Source organism: Leptopilina heterotoma, unplaced genomic scaffold (genome assembly GCF_015476425.1).
Source record: "Leptopilina heterotoma isolate Lh14 unplaced genomic scaffold, ASM1547642v1 Lhet_14, whole genome shotgun sequence".
NCBI lineage: Eukaryota > Metazoa > Arthropoda > Insecta > Hymenoptera > Figitidae > Leptopilina > Leptopilina heterotoma.
The window spans coordinates 3,744,102-3,765,757 of record NW_025110859.1 but is presented as its reverse complement, the minus strand read 5'-3'; the positions used below and the strand labels follow the sequence as shown (position 1 = coordinate 3,765,757).

The 21,656-nt window shown below is 24.0% G+C and overlaps 1 protein-coding gene across 3 annotated transcripts in view; it reads right to left on the bottom strand.

The window, feature by feature from the left end:
* The window catches only part of LOC122497891 (potassium voltage-gated channel protein Shaker), a 369,957-nt gene that overhangs the window by 224,844 nt on the left and 123,457 nt on the right, over positions 1–21,656 (bottom strand). The gene's annotated exons all lie outside the window — the stretch shown is intronic.

The following is a 21,656-nucleotide window of genomic DNA, read 5'->3' as shown; positions in this document are numbered from 1 at the left end:
TTTTCTCTCTTTCTTCAGCGCTTCTCTCTCAATCTCCCCGTCTCTCTTTCTTCAGCGCTTCTCTCTCAATCTACCCGTCTCTCTTTCTCCACCGCTTCTCTCTCACTCTCTCTCTTTCTCTCCCTGGGGCTTTTCTCTCTTTCCCTATCGATCCTCTCTCTCTTTCTCAATGGCGTTCTCTTTCTCTCTTTCCGTATCGATCTTCTCTCTCTTTCTTTGTAGCTCTCTCTTCCTCTCTCTATTAATTCTCTCTCTCTCTGGTTGTTTTCTATCTTTCTCTAACGATTTCCTCTCTCTCTCTCTCTCGTTCTCCTTTTCGTGATTTTTTCTCTTTTTCTTACCATCTTTTCTCTCTATTTTTCTATAGAGTAATCTCTAGAGGAGAAAAAGAGGACTCTATAGGGAAAGAAAGAAAAAAGCGATGGATAAAGAAGGAGAGCGAATCTTAGAAAGAGAAGAGAGAGAGAGAGAGAGAAATGAAGGAAAAAAGCTATAAAGAAATAGAGAGAGAGAGAGAGAGAGAGAGAGAGAGAGAACTGTAGAATGATAGGAAACAGCAAAAGAGAAAGATTAAAAAAGCGAAAAGTGGATGAAAAATAAACAAAATGTAGAGAAAGAAACAGAAAGAGGGAGAGAAAATACAAAGATGTAGGTAAGAACGAAAGAGAAATAGAAAGAAACACAAATATAAAAATGCAGAAGTAGAAAATAGAGAAAAATCAGAGATAGAAAAAGAAAAAAGGATAAAAAGTGAGAAATATAAAAGAAAGAGAGAGATAGGAAAAGGCACATGTAGAAAAAATAAAAAAAAAAAGAGAGAGAGAGAGAGAGAAGTATGTTAAAAGTATAAAAATTCAATTTTTCAAAGATTTCAATTTGAAACCGTTTCAAAATTCAATTATTTCTAAAAATTGTCACTTCAATGCTTATACAGTATTTAATTATTTATTATCTAAAATTTTAACTGAAATTCATTTTTAAATCAAATTTTTATTAGAAAATTCTACGGAAATTCAATTATTTAAGGCACTTTTCCTATATGTGACGGCCGAAATTTCAGGCTTTTTTCAGGAATTTTTTTTTTTTTCACTTAAAATAAAATATAATTCTATAACTTATTTTACATGTTATAATTGGTGTCTAAAAGTATAAAAAAAAAATTTTTTTTAGTGATTTTTCAAATCATTTAATAATTATTTTTGTGAGTCAAAGGTGACTCCTTTGAAAATGCACGGGTGAATTTTGAATTTTGAAAAACCGACATCAGATTCGTAATCAGCGACCCCAAAAACCCCAGAGTAACGAATTTCAAGCGAATCCGATGAATTTTTCAAAAACGTGTCCGCCATAGTGGATCCGCCATTTTGAATTTTTGAAATCAGACTTCAAATTCGTAATCAGCGACCCCAAAAACCCCCGTGAAACGAATTTCAAGCGAATCCAATGAACTTTTCAAAAATGTGTCCGCCATATTGGGTTTTTGAGGTTATGTCAAAATCCTGATCTGATGGGGTTAAATGGACCTCGGATTCGGATTCAGCGACCCAAAAACCATAAAGTCTACATAGTGAGACCCCCAGATCAGAACTTTTTTTTTGTGTGGCTGTGTCATTGAATGTTTCTTAAAATTGAATTGCAGTAAAGAAATTTATTTAAAAAATTTCTAACTAATTGAATTCTTTTGACGAATATAAATATTAATAAAATTTTGAAGAATAATTACATTTTTCGAGGAATTCGATTAAAATTGTATTAAAAATAATTGAAATACTTCGATGGGCTTTATTATTTTCATAAATAGAAAAAGCTCATCGCAGAATTTCAATTATTTTTAGGATTTCAATTATTTTCAATTATTTTATTATAATGTAATAAAATTCATTTTAGGATTTCAATTATTTTCATAAGTAGAAAAAGCTCATCGCAGAATTTCAATTATTTTCAATTATTTTATTATAATATAATAAAATTCATTTTAAGATTTCAATTATTTTCATAAATAATAAAGCCCATCGCAGAATTTCAATTATTTTTAATTTTAATACAATTTTAATCGAATTCCTCGAAAAATGTAATTATTCTTCAAAATTTTATTAATATTCGTCAAAAGAATTCAATTATTTAGAAATTTTTTAAATAAATTTCTTTACTGCAATTCAATTTTAAGAAGCATTCAATTATTGTTATTATTATTTTTTTTTATAATTATTATTTTTTTTATAATTATTATTATTATTATTATTATTATTATTATTATTATTATTATTAACATTATTATTATTATTATTATTATTATTATTATTATTATTATTATTATTATTATTATTATTATTATTATTATTAATTCAACTTATTTATTTATTTATTATTTATTTATATTTATTTAATTTATTATTTATTATTTAATTTAATTATTGTTATTAAATTCCTCAACTGCCCAGGTCAAAAAATGAATTTTCTCGAAACTTTGCTAAAATGTATTGATAAGTAAAATTAATCGAATTAAAAGTATGAATAGTGATTTTTAAAGCGTTTTCTACGAGCTACAAGCTGGTGATGCAAAAAAGTTGTTTTCTTTCAATTTGACCTTGAAATTCAAGGTCAAATTCTTAATTTCAATATATCTCACACAGAAAAAAATTAGTGTTAAATTTGTTGCGTGTAGTTTTCAGATAATGTTGTTTTAACACAATTTTAGTGTTATTTTAACCCCATTTAAAATGTATATTAATCTAACACTTTCGAGTGTTAATTTAACACACTCTATTGTTATTTTAACACCAATGTAGTGTTAAAATCACACAGTGCCAGTTAAAAATGTGGCGTGTAGTTTTAACACTACTTTTAGTGTTAAAATAACACTTCTTTTTTCCTGTGGAAAATCGGTTTTTTTCATTTTTTTCTAACCTTTTTCTGAAAGCTTACCTTTTTTCCTATGAGCCATATAAAAATGAGAGTGGGACCTTGAAAATGTTTGCAAAAAATAATAATTTATCATTATTTTATATAGAAAATGATGATTGATATAATTATTTTCTTCAAAAATTTTTAACGTTCCACTCTGATTTTTACATGGCTCATAGGAAAAAAGTTAAGCTTTCCATATTGGGATAGTCTAAAAAAAAAAAACGATTTTCAGATATATTGAAATTAGGATTTTGACCTTGAATTTCAAGGTCAAATTGAAAGAAACCAACTTTTTTTTCATCACCACCTTGTAGTTCGTGAAAAACCCTTTAAAAATCACTATTTACACTTTTAATTTGATTAATTTTACCCGTCAATACATTAAATCGAAGAAAAAGATATTTTTACAAAAAATTCAAAACTTTGAAACTCTATAACTAAAAAAATATTTTATGAAATTAAAAATAAATTATATTTACACTTCCACTAATAATTAGTAACATTTTAGCAAAGTTTCGACTGAGAAAATTTAACGATTTGACCTGGCCAGTTGAGGAATTTTGCCCCATAGATGAAAATAATTGAATCCTTGAAAAAAAAAAAAAATTAAAAATTTATGATAATAATTGAATTATTGCGAAGAATTTTATTAAAAAAAAATTTGTAAAATAATTGAATTGGAGTGAAATTTTTATTATTTATGAAAATAATTAAATTTTATTAAAAAAATTTTTAAATAATTGAATTCTTCTGGAGAATTTTATTTAAATATTAGATATTGAAAATCATTGAATTGATGAACATTTTTGAAAAATAATTGTAATTTTGATAAGAATTTTATAAAAATTTTTGAAAAATAATTGAATTTCGGAGAAGAATTTTATTATTTATAAAGACAATTGAAATTTTGACGAGAATTCAAAATAATTTTTTGAACATAATTGAATTTCTGACAAGTATTTTATTACTTTCGAAAATTATTGAATTTCTCCAATTATTATTTTTAACTCCTTCAAAATTCAATTTTTTAAAAGTGTTTTTATTAAAATTCTACTATAAATCCATTATTCTTAATTAAATTAATTAAATATATTATAAAAAAAACTGAACTAATTTTAGAAGAATTTGAATAATAATACGATCGTACAATTTACGGACTTTACGGACGTTTTAAAAAAATGGACTTTTACAGACTTCAAGCAAATTTACGGATCGTTACGGGATTTACGGACAAAAGCAAATTACAGTGAAACCTGTCGGAATGTAACTCGCTTTTCTAAATTTTATTACAGTAAACAATCCTTAAATAATTGTTTTATATCAGTAAATTTAAATTTTTTAATATTTTTATACAATATTCTGGTACTGAGAGAATTTAATTTGAATGCAAAAAAAAAAAGAAAATTTAATACAGTTGCATTCCGACTGTCAACTGGAAAACTGCAAAAAAGAAAGATAGTGAAACAGCAAGAGAGAAAGATGGTAAAGCAGCAAGAGAGAAAAAGAGAGAAAAAGAGAGAAAAAGAGAGATAGAGAAGGAGCGGAATCGAGCTTGCAGGTATCCAGCACGCGCGGGTCTGCCCTTCAGTCTCCAGTCGATATCAACGCCCCTCTCCCTGCCATCAGCACTATAGATATAGTGGCACTCAAAAATCAACCCCCCAAGCATGCAGCCTTGATTTGCGGATGCGATTGTCTCGTCACAAGGGGTGAGCCCCATCATCTCAAGGCCGAGGAGAGCCCGGCAGTCTCACGCATCGCAGGTCGAGGTAGGTCGTTTCCTGACCTACCCGTGTGTGTCGGACGTTGTCAGTCTGCAGGTGCGGCTGTACCGAAACCACTGTGTGCCGCAGGGAAGGGACGTGCGTCTGCGCTCTCTCTCTCTCTCTCTCTCTTTGCCGACAGTCGTACTTTACTTCTACTACTGTTTCAAAATATTTTCACTTCCCCAGACTTCAGTTCTTTCAAAAAACAATATTATTGACTGAAAAAAATAGTAAAGAACAAAAAAAATTCGGATTATAAATTAAGTTTATACTTTCTCTAAGGATATCCAAAATTGAGACAAAAAACTAACCAAAACGTTTTTTGCAACATTTTTGATTCGTTTTAAAACAGGGACCGACACGGTCACGAAAAAACACGAAAATTCGTGTCGTGTCCGTGTCGTGCCTTGACACGACACAAAGTTCGCTTGGTAATTCGTGTCGTCCCTTGACACGACACAAAGTTCGATTGGTAATTCGTGTCATTCCTTGACACGACACATTTGTAATTCGTGTCGTGTCATAACACGTTTTAAAAACACGCATGAAACACTGTGTAGAATCTTACAAGCGTTATTTGTGTCATGACTTGACACGACACGAATTACCAAGTGAACTTTGTGTCGTGTTAAGGCACGACACGAATTACCAAGCGAACTTTGTGTCCTGTCAGGACACGAATTACTAAGTTAACTTTGTGTCGTGTCAGGACACGACACGAATTTTTCGTGAAAGTCCCTGTTTTAAAATGAAGGCATTACATTAGATATTCGAAATGTTCCAGGAATCTTAAAGTAATATTAAAATGTCCGCCTCAAAGGAATATTGCAAGATAACATTGAGGGAATGTTCCACGGTAATATTGAAGGAATATTCCAGGATGATGTTGAAGAAAAGAGTATGTAAAAAATTAAAATAGAAAGTAATTGTAAAATAGCCTTAATGCTCGGTAAAATACTAAAAACGATGAAGACGATTTCTTAAAAATAGATGATTGACAAACATTTTTTGGGTATTTTCGATGGAGATATTAATAAATAGACGAGGGCTGTTGGAAAAACAAACTGGACGAGATAATGGAAGGTGAATTGCTCATTGAGTGGCCCTTGTTGGTATAGACTAAGCGATAATATAGATACAATATTGCTCCTCGAGGAGCCACTACTGTACAAACAGCACATCCTCTGAATTTCAATACACCAGCAATAGATAGTAGTAATAAGAATTTATTAACAAAACAAAAATATACTTCTACAGACATACTTTTTTAAAACTATCTCTCCAGATTCAAGTCTATATGCAGCCGGAAAATAAATCCTTCTATTATATTAAAAAAATTGTGAAGTAAATTCAATTAGTACATTCTGTTTTATTCAAGTGATCAAATTATTAGCAAATTAGATCAAATTCGTACCAAAAAATCAAATTAATACTAAATGATATTATATTATATGAAATTGATACCAAATTGAATCAAATTCATACCAAATTATAGCAGATTGAATTAAATTAATACTAAATTGTATCAAATTGACTAAAATTCATATAAAATTAAATCAAATTGTTACAAAATTGGATCAAATTAATACCAAATTATAGGAGATTGTGTCAAATTCTCAAATTAATCTCAAATTGTATCAGATTAATACTAAATTGTATCAAATGGTTACCACGTTGAATAAAATTCTTACTAAATTGGATTAAATTAATACCAAATCAAAATTAAATCAATTTAATCAACTTGTTACGAAATTGGATTAAATTAATACCAAAACAAAATTAAATCAACTGATTGTATAAAATTGATGCCAAATTGTATAAAATTAATACCAAATTGTAGGAGATTGTGTCTAATTAATGCCAAATTGTATCAAATGGTTATCACGTTGAATCAAATTGTTACAAAATTGGATTAAATTAATACCAAATTATAGCAGATTGTATCAAATTGATGCCAAATTGGATAAAATTAATACCAAATTATAGCAGATTGTATCAAATTGATACCAAATTAGATAAAATTAATACAAATAGTTACCAATTAATGCCAAATTGTATCAAGTAGATACTACATCGTATTAAAATTTTACAGAATTGAATCAAATTGATACTAAATTATATTAATTTGTTACCAAATTGAATAAAATTCATATGAAATTGTTACAAAATTAGATCAAATTAATACCAAATTATAGCGGATTGTATCAAATTGATGCCAAATTGGATAAAATTATACCAAATTATAAAAGATTGTATCAAATGAATGCCTAATTGTATCAAATTGATACTAAATTGTATCAACTTGTTACCACATTGTATAAAATTCATATCAAATTGAATCAAATTGTTACCAAATTGGATCAAATTAATACCAAATTATAGCAGATTGTATCATATTGATACCAAATTTGATAAAATTATTACCAAATTATAGGAAATTGAATCAAATTATTACCAAATTGTATACAATTCATAATAAATTGTTACCAATTGATGCCAATTTGTATCAAATGGATACTACATCGTATCAAAATTTTACAAAATTGAATCAAATTCATACCAAATTATAGCAGATTGTATCAAATTGATACTAAAATCATACCAAAAATCAAATTAATATCAAATTCTATCAGATTGCATCAAATTTATGCCAAATTGTATAAAATTGATACTCAATTGTACGAAATTGATACCAAATTGGATCAAATTAATACTGAACTATGATATCGGTTAAATTTTGATTTTCTCAAGTTGACAGTACAGCAACTAGCAAGTAAAGTTGAATTAAATTTTTTTTTATAATTTACTCAGAGATAATAAGATTTGTTTGTGTAGCAATTTTTTAATAGAAACTACGAAACAATGAAAAAATATCAAACTATTAAAAAATAACTCTCATTCTATGGTTAAATTATTATTATTATTATTATTATTAGTCTAAAGTTACCGTTCATAACCTAATTTAACAATATACATTATCTAAAATTCTCATATTCATTTCTCAAACTTCACGCTTTCTATTTAGTTTAATTTTTACATCGAATTTTAAATTCTGTTATTTAGCTCAATCCTGCGATGTTTAAAGTTACTTAAAGTTTGTACCAACCGTAATTCAATGTGACTCAACTTCAAATTTTATTATTTACTTCAAACTTTGTACTTTAACCCTCCTAAATTTTGTGGCTTAACTTAATTTCATCTTTAGATCCGCCTCAAATCTTTAATTTGTAAAAATCGTGAACACAACTTTTATAATTTGAATTACAAATTTGCACTCGTCACGGAATTTAAATGTACTTTCATTTTTCTCTACATTTTTTTTAGATTTCTCTTTACATTTTTCCTGTAACAAGGAAAAAAATCTTTACCTAGAAAATCTAAAAATTGAACTGCATTACCGAAAATTTGAGTTGTTTCAATTAACACTTTCGTGACTTTCGCTATATTTTAGAGAAACTTACCGCTTTTCCAGGTGAAATTTTTTTCCCTGAAGTTAATACAGAAGAACAATGAGTAAAGTAAATTGAACTGTTTTAGGAGTTTTAGAGTATATATCCCAGAAATTTTTACTATTCGAGTAAATTTTACCACTTGCAGAGAGTAATTTTTACTATTTTCGAAATAAATTTTAGCAGAAATAAAAGATAGTTTGGGTTTTATTTTATAAATACTAAAAGTTACTCGCGTGAGAATCCTAAAAAAAGTGAAATGAAGAAGAAGAAGAACAAAAAAAACGACTACGTTTGGTATAATTTAATCATCCATTAAACATCTTTTATTTCGCCGGAGAATTCTAAATTCTAAACAACAGAATATGCAAAAAAAAAGTTTTTTTCATGCATATTCTGTTGTGTTAGAATTAGTCTACATTAGTGGAGTTTAGCATTGAATCCGACATTCGTTGTAGGTACTAATGACCATAAGTAGCATTCCATCACAAAATGTCTAAAATTGCAGCAGTATTTCCATCTCTAACTCAATGAAAATAATTATTTCTGCAATATTGCTGCAGCATTAGAATATTGAGGCAATTTTGTTAATATTGCTGAAAGTTCAAGTGCTCTGTGTATGTGTGTGTGTGTGTGGAATATATAATTCAGTGATAGTTGCGAGTGTGAAATGATAACAGAAAGTTTAGTACTATTTTCCTGAAATAAATTGCTGTAGTTATAAATTGCATTGATTTTTTTCCTTTACGTGCTACTTTTATTCCGTCTTGTGCTTCCGCCTTATTTCTTTTTTTTGCTTCTTTTATTTTTTGCCACTTTTATTTTTATGCTTCTTCTATTTTTTTTCCTTTGCAACTTCCGTTTTTGCTTCTTCTCTTACTTTTTGTCACTTTTATTTTTTTGATACTTCTTCTGTTTCTTTTGTTAATTCCGTTTTTGCTTCTTCTTTTGTTTTTTGATATTTCTTTTTGCTACTTACAATGTTTCTTTTTCTACTTCCGTTTTTGCCTCGATTTTTGCTTCTTCTATTGATTTTTTTTTTTGCAACTTCTATTCTTTCTTTTGCTAATTTCGTTTTTGTTTCTTCTATTATTCTTATGATACTTCTATTGTTTCCTTTATTAATTTCGTTTTTGCTTCTTCTATTATTTGTCGCTACTTTTATTGCTTCTTTTGCTAATTCCGTTTTTGTTTATTTTATTCTTTTTGCTTTCCTATTTCCATTATTTTTTTTTTTTTTGCTAATTCCGAATTTTTCTAAACTTTTGAACATACGAATGAAAAAAATGTAACAAAATCTGCCAGTAGTAAAAAAATTAGCAGATCATCACAACGTGGAATTTCACTAGTTTCAATTATACACGTACATAATTTTGTGGTAATGAGGACAATATTCCAAGTTTTCCTACTAAAATATACATACTAACTTTTGGTAAACTTTATCATTACAATACGCCGGCCAGCTAATTAAGTACCCTGACTCATTATTCACTACAATCTTGATTAAATTAAATTAAACCTTATTTTCTTCTCTCACCGAGACTCTAATTACACACATGACACTATATAATTATAAACTTTCTATTTATTCCTTTCCTAATTTTTTTAAATCTAATTTGTTTTAATAATATTTTAATACTTTTAACAAATTACAAAATTTACAAAATACTATTTTAAACACATGACATTATTTTTTTTGTCATAATTTTTGTATTTTCGTTTTTTTTGTATGATTTTTGACTTCGAAAGACAACAAATTTGTTCAGTTGAACGTTCAAAAAATTTCCAGAGATTTTTTTTGGAATTAAAAAACAAAAAAGGAGAAAACAAACTGTTTTGAGAATGAGGAGAATCTCTTGAAAAATGACCGGCAAATAAATGACCGTCGAAAACTGTATCCATATATACAGATATATATATAGAGAAAACAGGTGATTGTGGAATAAAACAAGGTAAAAAAAAGACAATTGAACAAAAGCGAGTCACTTGAAAAATTTTTCCCTTTTGAAAAATAGAGGAGTATGACATGTCCATCAGAGGAGATGCTTATGACGTATATAAAAGTTCAAAAGAGGAAGAGAAATATGGTTGTCGACGTGTGAGAGTATGCGTCTGAATATTTATCTCCAGACCATTTTCACATCGAAAATTTTCCTTCAAAAATTTTGAAAAAAATTCCGACAAACATTTTTTTTGTAATAAAAAAAAAACTCTTCATCATTAGGAGATTTTACTAATTATAATCTCAGCAAAACAAAGCATCTGCTTAAAAAAAGGGGAATTTTAATTTTGATAGAATTTGACACTTTTACGATAAAGTAAAAAACCAAAAAAAAAAAAAAAAAAAGAATAAAATAAAATAAAAAAAGACGATAAAAATAGGAAAAAACGAAAAAAGACTCAAAAAATGAAAAAATAGAAAAGATTTAAAATTACGAAAAATGAGTAAAAATAGTACCAAATGTAATTAAAAGAGATCAATTTTAATTCAAAAATCTTGAGCTATTCATTTATGTGTATGCATATATATGAATAGAGAGGAATTTCCACAGAGGAATTTTACTGTGTCACAAATATATGAACGAAAGTCAATTAATCATACTAAAGAGATTATTCGTATAATGAAAGAAAGAGATTAAATTAAAGGATAAGGAAAGATCCAGGATTACTACACTGGCCCACTTTGGTCGTCTGAGAAAATTTCTGACTTAACTTCTTATTCTACAAGCAGAAGATGTGCTTATTTTAAATGCTATTCGTGTTATTATCCCTTTTCTTATAGGAGAGACAATTTTCTAAAGATGAAATAACGTTCTGAATAAATCAAAGCCATAAATCTGCGTCCTCTAATTTCCTCCTTCTCATATATACCGTTTTACAACCATTTTGCGCAAATACAATAAATCGACAACTTTCGCTTCTAATTTTAACTCTATCGTCATTTTTCATTTATTTTATTATTTACCTACAACTTCATTTATATTCTTTTATTTTTTATCCTTTTAATTATTTATTCTTTCATTTCTTTATTTATTTCATATATTTAGTATTTTATATATTTCAGTATTTGTATAATTTTAACTCTATATCAATTTTTCGTTTATTTATCAATTCATTTATTTATTGTTTCACGTATTTATTATTTTATTCATTTTTTTATATTTTTAAAACTTTACTATTAAAGGGGAATAAAAGCGGGGAATTTTATTTTAAATACTTTGTCGGTAATTATATTTCAACCAGCTAACTTTTTACTACCTTTTTGAAATAGAATTAGCAATTTTAAAAATAATAGATTTTGAAAATTTTCTAATTTAAATTTTAGTTGAAAACACTAAAAAAAAATTCAATTTTAGCGAAATTATAAATAATTGCAAAAATTCAATTATAAAAAAAAAATTCTTCATAATATGAAGAATTTGATCAGAATTTTATATTATAAAATAAATTCAATTATGTTCAAATTTTGAAAAAAATTCTCGTAAAAATCCCAATTATCTTTATAAAAAACAAAATTCTTCTCCAAAGTTCAATTATCTTCATAAATATCAAAACAATTCTTGTCCTAATTTTAATTATATTTTCAAAAATTTGTTTAATTTCAATTATTTTCAATATCTACTATTTTAGAAAAATTTCTTAAAAAGAATTCAATTATTGAAGAAAAAATTAATATAATTGTAAGCAAACATTCAATTATTTTCATAAATAATAAAAATTTCACAGGCATTCAATTATTTTCATAAATAATAAAAATTTCATGATAAACTTAATAACAGAGCGAAGGCAGGTAGAGAAATAAAATCAGTTCCACAGGTATCGAACACAAAGTAATATATTCAAACAACTAGAAAAAGAGACAATACAATGGATATTGGTCGTTCAAGAGACGCCATAATACTGTGAAGTTGTAAAGTGATTTGCCGTAGTTATAGGTGTCGTTAATGTAAGAAGGCGCGAATATTTGAATATTATAACATTTCACAGGCATTCAATTATTTTCATAAATAATAAATTTTTTCCAAGGAATTCAATTATTTTCATAAAAAATAATTTTAAATTCTAGAAAATAATAATTGAATTAAAATGATGAAAATAATTTTGATGGAAAAAATCCTGTTCAAAAATAAGATTAAAAATAGGAATTGTGCAAATATTTTTCTTCTTTTTCTAAAACAAAATAATAATTTTGTTAAAAAAATTGTGATTCATAAACAAAAATAATGCAAAATAAATAAATTTTCTATTTCTTAATCACAGTTGTTTAACAATTTTCTAATTTTGTTTACAAGTAAAAAAACAAAAATCTGCATAATTTTAATTTGACAAAACATAATATTTAACAAAATTTTAGTCTTTTAATGAAAAAAAGTGAAAAAAATTCTGATGATTTCTATTTGTCATTACAATTTTGAATTAATTATAAAATAAAAATAATTACACCATTAAATAATTAATTATTAATTAATAATAATAAAGTACATGTTTCGGTAATCTGTTTGCAGTTTAAAGTTATAGTTGTTGTTTGCTTTTTGTTTCTTAACTTTTTTATAATTTTTCTTTTCAAATATTTTCAATTTTCAAATTAATGTATGGAAAATCATCGAATTGTTGCAAAGAATTTTATCAAAAATTTGATGATAATAGAATTCCTTTAAAGAATTTTATTATTCAAGAAAATAACTGAATTCTCGCAAAAAATTTTATTAAAATTTTTAAAAATCCTAATTAAATTCTGTTGAAGAATTTCTTTGAATTTTTTTTAAACTATTAAGTTTCTTTAATAACTTTAATTGAAAATTTTGAAAGCAATTGAATTTTATGAAGAAGAATTTTATTAAAATTGTTTTGAAAATCATTGAACTTTTGTCAAGATTTTACTATTTAAAACAATAATTGAATTGTTCTAAAGAATTTATTAAAATTTTTAAAAATAAATGAATTTTATGTTAATATTTGAAAATTTAAATTCTTTCGAGGAATTCTATTAAAATTGTTTTGAAAATAATTGAATTATTGCGAAGAATTTTACTATTTATAAAAATAATTAAATGTTTTCGAAGGATTTTTTAAAATTTTAAGAAATAATCAAATTATTATAAAGAATTTTATAGTTTCTGTAAAGAATTTTATTAAAATTAAGTTTATTCAAAATAATTGAATTCATCACAAGAATTTTATTATTTTTTGAAAATAATTGAATTCTTTCAATTTTTCTGACAAATATATTTAAAAATTGCATTGAAAGTAATTTACTTTTTATACAGAATTTTTTAAAAATATTTTGAGAATAATTGAATTATTTTTAGAGAATTTTAAATTCTTGCTGAAATTGCATTTATAAAAATAGTTGAATTGTTTTTAAGAATTTATTAAAATTTTAGGAAATAATTGAAATTAATGGAAATATTTAAAAATATTTGAATTTATCTGAGGAATTCAATTAAAATTGTTTTGAAAATAATTGAATTCTTGCAATGAATTAATTAAAATTTTAGAAAATAATTGAATTACTTAGAAGGTTTTATTAAAAATTTAAATAATGATTAATGAAGTGGAAATATTTATTGAAAAAGATAATAATTAATTAATACCCTAATATTGTTTTATTTCTCTACCAGTATATTATTTTTTTTACTACTATTTTTTGTATTTTTATTACCTTTTTCTATATTGTACGTAGAATTTAATGTACAATGCACAAATGATGTGAAAAACAATTGAATTCTATTTACAAGCATTGAAATTGTTTTCTACGTTCAATCAAATCAATTGTATACGATTTTCAATTAACTAGATCAATTAGTGCTTGGTGGAAACTATAAAATATACGAACCCATTAAAACAATACTTGCAACATTTATCGGTAATTGGTAGAATTAAAATAAACAATTAAAAAAATATATTAAAATCATTTGATAAAAAAAAATAACTAAAAAAAATTCCTCTGCTTATTATTGTTTACAATATTAAATATACAATACTTTAATTTTTTTTAGTTATTTTTTTTATCAAATGATTTTAATATATTTTTTTAATTGTTTATTTTAATTCTACCAATTACCGATCAATGTTGCAAGTATTGTTTTAATATTTGTGTGCGGAACCCGCCATTGCAGTGCGAGTACAACTTGCACTTGTTCAATTTTTTTTTATTTTTAGTTAAGAAATTAAAGTCAGAAAAAAATCTCGTATTTATTCTCTTAAAATTTGACTCTTCCATAAAATATTTAATGCCACGTGTTTAAACTAAAAACATTAAAAAAAATTTTTTTTTGATTTTTTTTCAAAAAGTTTCTTAAATAAATTTTTTGTCGTCAGACTGTAATAATAGACTAGGATACCAATTTTCAGCTCATTAGGTCAAATAATGTAAAAGTTAGGAAAACAAATTTTTTTTTTTTAATTTTTTAGTTTTTCCTTGACAACGTTATGGCCATCATTATACATATCAAGTTCTCTATATTTTTCCTGTAATAAAAAAATAAAATAAAATAATAATAATAAAATAATTGAAACAACTGATTGAAATTGATTTCGAAAATTGTTAAAAAATATTTTCTTCTTTCAATAAAGTACAAAAGTGCAACAAAATGTTGATGAGTGATGGGAACCAGAAAAAAGTAGGTGCCCTTTTCCCAGGACTGCTAATTAAGCCCTCCGCGAGCTTTATTATTCTCTTTTGTATGTTAAGATGTATATTTATCCCGAATTTTTCATTTCTAAAAAAAAGTGGTAAAATTTACTTATACTGTCTCTCTCTCTCTCTCTCTTGTTCATTCTCGAGATAAAAAGAAAAACGATCTCCAAGGGGAAAATTAATTCATTCAAACCCTATTGTTTCGAAATTGGAACATCCTTCATTATCGATAAAGTACACCAGGTGCGGTAATTCAACACGGATATATAAATTATTATTATTATATCTTTTCGCAGATATACGCAACGTTTAATATACATTCTTTTCCAAATTCGCTATGTCATCATTTTCACGCCTAAATGATATGCGACTAAAATATCGTATTTTTAATTTATACACAAATAAAAGTTTATCTAATTATTCTGAAATTTTTTTTATTCAATATAATAATGTGTAATAACTAATAATAAATAATTATTTTTATATTTCAGTATTCGAAGCAAATATACGATTTAATCGATTAGAATAAAATTTATCATTACTATTAATTATAATTGAGGGGCTGGATGCTATAATGTGTTACGCGTCATTTACTTAACATGTCGCGTAAACACATTATAGCATCCAGCCCTTCAATTAGTAGGTATTAATTATAATTTTGAAATAATTCAAAATTTGTTAAAAAAAGGTAAATTTTTCGTTTCGTTATCTCTTCTTCTTTTTTTTACTAAAAATAAAAAAAAACTTCTGTCTACTTTGCCCTAAAAGAGAAAAAAAAAAACGTGCGGGAAAAAATATAGACTAAACTATAAATTTTTCACGAAATCTCAGCGTTACCTTGAAACTCAATTTAGCCAGAAATTTTACAACACTGTCGTTAACAGATGCCAATGTTCATAGACCTGCAAGTGTCCACGTTTATAGTCACGAGTACAATCGTTCATGATACATGCATGAGTGCATGCTTAAACGTGTGTTTCTGTGAATATGGGTGAATTTCTGCATGAATGCATCTGAATTTTCAAATCACACGTGTATATACACACACATATTCGCGAGCAATGAAAAATTTTTTAAATTTCCACCATAAATTCATGTAAATCTTTTTTTTTTTATCGGTACAAAAAAATATTTCTATAAATTATTACGAAAAAAGCAAATAGAAAATTATTATTTAAAAAAAATAAATTGCAAATTATTGTGACAAAAAATGTCGATTCAATTATTTTTTTATAAATTCCTTCGCAATAATTCAATTATTTTTATAAGTAATAAAATCTTTTTTAAGGAATTCAATTATTTTCGTAAACAATAATTAAAAATTGTAGAAAATAATAATTGATTTGAAATGATGAAAATAATTTTAAAAAAGTTACTGTAAGAAAATTCTTATTAAAACAATGATTTCATCACTCGATCATTTTTAATTATTATAAAACATGAAGAAATCGATCACTCCGAGTTTTCGACTCGGAGCAATCGCTATCTTCATGTTTTATAAAAATATTCTTATAAATTATTGAATTTAAAAAGATTTAAATTTGAAATTCCTAATTCCTATGGAAAAATAACATTGATTAAATATTTATTTAAAAAAAAGTTATTGAAGTTTTCGAATAATTTCACAATTAAAGAAATTCGTAAATAAATGTAACAGAACATTTTTTTGAGTAAAATTTTTTTTCCTTTATTTTCTAAAAATTTAAAAAGTTTCAATTTCATTTTCAATTAAAATTTGTAATTGACAAATAGAATAGAATATGTAATGTTTCTTTTCCAAAAGAAAAGAATGAATTTCCGAACAATATTGTTATTGAGAAATAAAAATTATGCGAATATTTCCTACTTCTTAATTATAATTTTTTAACAATTAACAATTTTCTATTTTTTATAAATAAAAAGCAGAAAAATTTGCTTAATTTAGATCAGTAAAACGAAATTTGTTATAGAAAAAAGCATATATAATAAACAAAATTTATTTCTTAATCATATTTTTTTTATATTTTCTAATTTCAAATATTGTTTTATTATAAATCATGAAAAAATACCTGCATTTTTTCCATCTGTCAAACAATATTTTTTAAAGACTAATTTTACTAATAAATTAGTAGAAATTACTATTAATTAGTAAAATTTACTAATAAATTTACTAATTACTAATCAATTTATGAGTAAAATTTACTATTAACAGTAATTTCTAATAATTTATCAGTAAAATTTCCTAATTCAAAAGTAAAAAGGAAGACACTAATTAAAATTAGTAAAAATTATTACTCATTCAAATTTTGAGAGTAGTTGTCTTGTTAATAAATAAATAAATATTTTAATACAAAAAACTTTAAAATAAAATCGAAAATTAACAATTTTCATATTTTAAAAAAGAAGAACAATAGAAAAAAAAGCAATCCTTTTTTTTTTCTTTGCACAAATGTGTCATTCATTCTGTCATTGAATTTGATTTGTTGTATGGAGTTATACTTTTTTTTCCCTCGCTATTTTCAGAAACAATATTCTTTGTTTATACTGATGATGTTTTTCTAGTTGAATTCTTTTTTGAAGAGAGTTATTTATAATTATTTTTTTCCATTACTTTGTATTCGACATTTTTTTTAAAGATGGGCCTTGGAAATTTATTTTTAATTTTTATGAAGCTTGGTTCTTTCTCTTTCTTTTTTTTTGGGTGGAATGACGTCTTAGAGATTATTTCCAACTTTTACGACACACTTTGAAGTTTCATTATTCATTTTTCGTTGAGAATTTTTCTTCTTTTTTTCTTCTAGTTCTTTTTCTTTTTTTTATTCTTCCTTCCTATATGCGAGCACTTGTAATGTATTACTCCTTCTTGGAGGAGAAATGTTCAATAAAAGAATGTTGTGTTTTTCATGAAATATAAAAACATTGCGAAACTCATTGCATTTTGATATGGGGAATTTGTTTTTTCATTACAAGAATTATGAATTTGATTTAGAATTTTTTTCAACAATTTTAGTTCATTATTATAATAAATAATAAAATTATTTTCTTTTTGTTTATTAAATTATTTTTGCTATTTTTATTTATATTTAAATATTGTTTTGTATTAATATACTAACTTATTAACAGTAACATATAATTATAAACACAATTATTTTAACAACGTTTATTAATTTTAATAAATATTTTATAATAAACGAGCCTTAGGCTTAAATAAAAAATTTTAATTACTATGAAAATGCTTTTTTTCGATTGGCCAAAAAAAAATGTAATTTTTGCTTAATTTTTCGTATATAGTTTAATTGTTTGTTTTGCTTATGCAAGTAAATTTTGTGCTTTGATTGCCAAACATCACAGTTGGAAGTTTACATGTTTGCACTTCGTTGGTTTTACAATCGCGCGTTCGTATATTTTATAGTTTCCACCAAGCACTAATTGATCTAGTTAATTGAAAATCGTATACAATTGATTTGATTGAACGTAGAAAACAATTTCAATGCTTGTAAATAGAATTCAATTGTTTTTCACATCATTTGTGCATTGTACATTAAATTCTACGTACAGTATAGAAAAAAGTAATAAAATACAAAAAATAGTAGTAAAAAAAAATACTATACTGGTAGAGAAATAAAACAATATTAGGGTATTAATTAATTATTATCTTTTTCAATAAATTTTTCCACTTCATTAATCATTATTTAAATTTTTAATAAAACCTTCTAAGTAATTCAATTATTTTCTAAAATTTTAATAAATTCTTCGCAAGAATTCAATTAATTTAATAAATAGTAAAATTCTTTGGAGGAATTCAATTATTTTCAAAACAATTTTAATTGAATTCCTCAGATAAATTCAAATATTTTTAAATATTTCCATTAATTTCAATTATTTCCAAATATTTTAATAAATTCTTCAAAACAATTCAACTATTTTTATAAATACAAAAATTCTTTGCAGTACATTATTTTTAATCAAATTTAAATAAAATTACATGAAAGAATTTAATTAATTTTCAAAAATTTCCATAAAATGCAATTTCAGCAAGAATTTAAAATTCTCTAAAAATAATAATTCAATTATTCTCAAAATATTTTTAAAAAATTCTGTATAAAAAGTAAATTACTTTCAATGCAATTTTTAAATATATTTGTCAAAAAAATTGAAAGAATTTAATTATTTTCAAAAAATAATAAAATTCTTGTGATGAATTCAATTACTTTTGAATATACTTAATTTTAATGAAATTCTTTAAAGAAATTCTATTATTTTCGAAAGAACTTTAACTGAATTTCTCGAAAAAATTTCATTATTTTCAAATATTTCTATAAAATTCTTTATAATAATTTAATTATTTCTTAAAATTTTAATAAATTCTTTGAAACATTTTAATTATTCTTATAAATAGTAAAATTCTTCGCAATAGTTCAATTATTATTATAAATAGTAAAATCCTTTGAAGGAATTCAATTATTTTTAAAACAATTTTAATTGAATTCCTCGGATGAATTCAAATATTTTTAAATGTTTTCATAAATTTTCTAAAATTTTAATAAATTCTTCGAAACAATTCAAATATTTTTATAAATAGTAAAATTCTTCGCAAGAATTCAATTATTTTCAAATCACTTGTAATAAAATTCATTTTCATAAAATTTTAATTGCTTTCAAAATTTTCAATTAAAATTATGAAAGAAACTCCATTAGTTTAAAAAAAATTCAAAGAAATTCTTCAAAAGAATTTAATTAGGATTTTTAAAAATTTTAATAAAATTCTTTGCGAGAATTCAGTTGTTTTCTTAAATAATAAAATTCTTTGAAGGAATTCTATTATCATCAAATTTTTTGATAAAATTCTTTGCAACAATTCGATGATTTTCAATACCTACATTAATTTTAAAATAATTGAAAATATTTGAAAAGAAAAATTTTAAAAAAGTTAAGAAAAATAAAGCAAACAACAACTAACTTTAAACTGCGAACTGATTACCAAAACATGTAGTTTATAATTATTAATTAATAATTCATTTCTTATTGTTAAAATAATTTTTATTTTATAATTAATTCGATATTGTAATGACAAATAGAAATCATCAGAATTTTTTTCACTTCATTTCATTGAAAGACTAAAATTTTGTTAAATATTATGTTTTGTCAATTTATAAAAGTACATATTGTTATGAAACATGAAGATATCGATTGCTCCGAGTCGAAGACTCGGAGTGATCGATTTCTTCATGTTTTCTAATAATTAAAGATGGCCGAGAGATAAAATCATTATTTTAAATTATAAGAATATTGTTACTGTAACTTTATTAAAATTATTTTCATCATTATAATTCAATTATTATTTTCTATAATTTTAAATTATTTTGTATGAAAATAATAATTGAATTCCTTAAAAAAATTTGATTTTTTTTGAAAATAATTGAATTCCTGTGAAATTTTTATTATTTACGAAAATAATTAAATATTTGCATACAATTTTATTAAAAAATTTTTTAAATAATTATGAATTCTTTTTGGGAAATTTTATTAAAATAGTACATATTGGAAATCATTGAAATTAGAAAATTTTTTGAAAATAATTGAAATTAGGACAATAATTTTTTGGCATTTATGAAAATAATAATTGAATTTTGGAGAAGAATTTTGTTATTTATAAAGATAATTTGGATTTTTACGAGAATTTTTTTCAAATCTTGAACACAGCTGAATTTTATAAGAAGAATTTTTTTGGTTTTGAAAATAATTGAATTTCTGCAATTATTCGTAATTTCTCGAAAATTGAATTTTTTTTTAGTGTTTTCAACAAAAATTTAAATTAGAAAATTTTTAAAATTGCTAATTTTATTTAAAAAGGTGGTAAGAAGTTGAATTGTTGCAAATTGTTGCTAATTTAATAATAAATAATAAACTTTACACTGAGATACAGAATATTGTTACTTAGACAATAAAATGGCTAATATACTCTCTAAATATTTGAGTTAGTACAAATGTTTACTAATTTGAATTAGTGAATAACTTTCTGCTTTTGAATTAGTAAATTTTACTAATAGTAGAAATTTAATTGTAATCAATTAAATTATACTAATTAATAGTAATTTCTAGTAATTTCTACTAATTTATTAGTAAATTTTTCTCATTAGTAATTTGTACTAATTTTTGTAGTAAAATTTACTAATAAATTTTACTAATTAGTAATTTCCATACAAATTGCCAGAAAAAATTTGCTAATAAATGGTAATTTCTACTAATTTTTTAGTCAAATTTACTAATTTTACTAAAAGAAACTAGAGACTAGAGTGTAATAAATATTTTTTAATTCTTTAGTTTTATTCTTGTATTTTGTTAAAAAATTTTTTTTGTGTTTTAGTTTTGTTTAAAAATTTTAAAAGAAAATTATCGAGCTTTAGTTTTAATTTTGTTTAGGTGATTTTCAAATAACCTGTCATATTTGCATCACCCCATAGATAAATAAGTAATAAAATTATTTTTTTTTTTTTTGCCAATCACTTCATAAATCACTTAATGGAAGTTTTTTCTTAAAGATACTTAATATTCAGTTCATTTAACTAATCATTATTATAGTTAAAATTAAGAAAATAGGGTAAAATTATCAGGTCCATAACAAACGGTTTTATTAAATTTTGTTCTGAAATTGTTACGTGATTTTTTGAGTACTTTGTACGCCAAATCTAACTAGATGTTTTATATATAAAAATATTTTTGTTGTAATGATATTCTACGTACACGAGCACTTTTTTCATGTTTTAAATTGTTGATTACTTTGTACCTATACACATGTTAACGAAATCGTGATTTTATTGGTACTGAATTTTATTTTTAATTGACTTCTACTGGTATTATTTTAAAGTGCGAACATTGAAAAGGAAATATTTATTTAATTATTTATTTATTTAC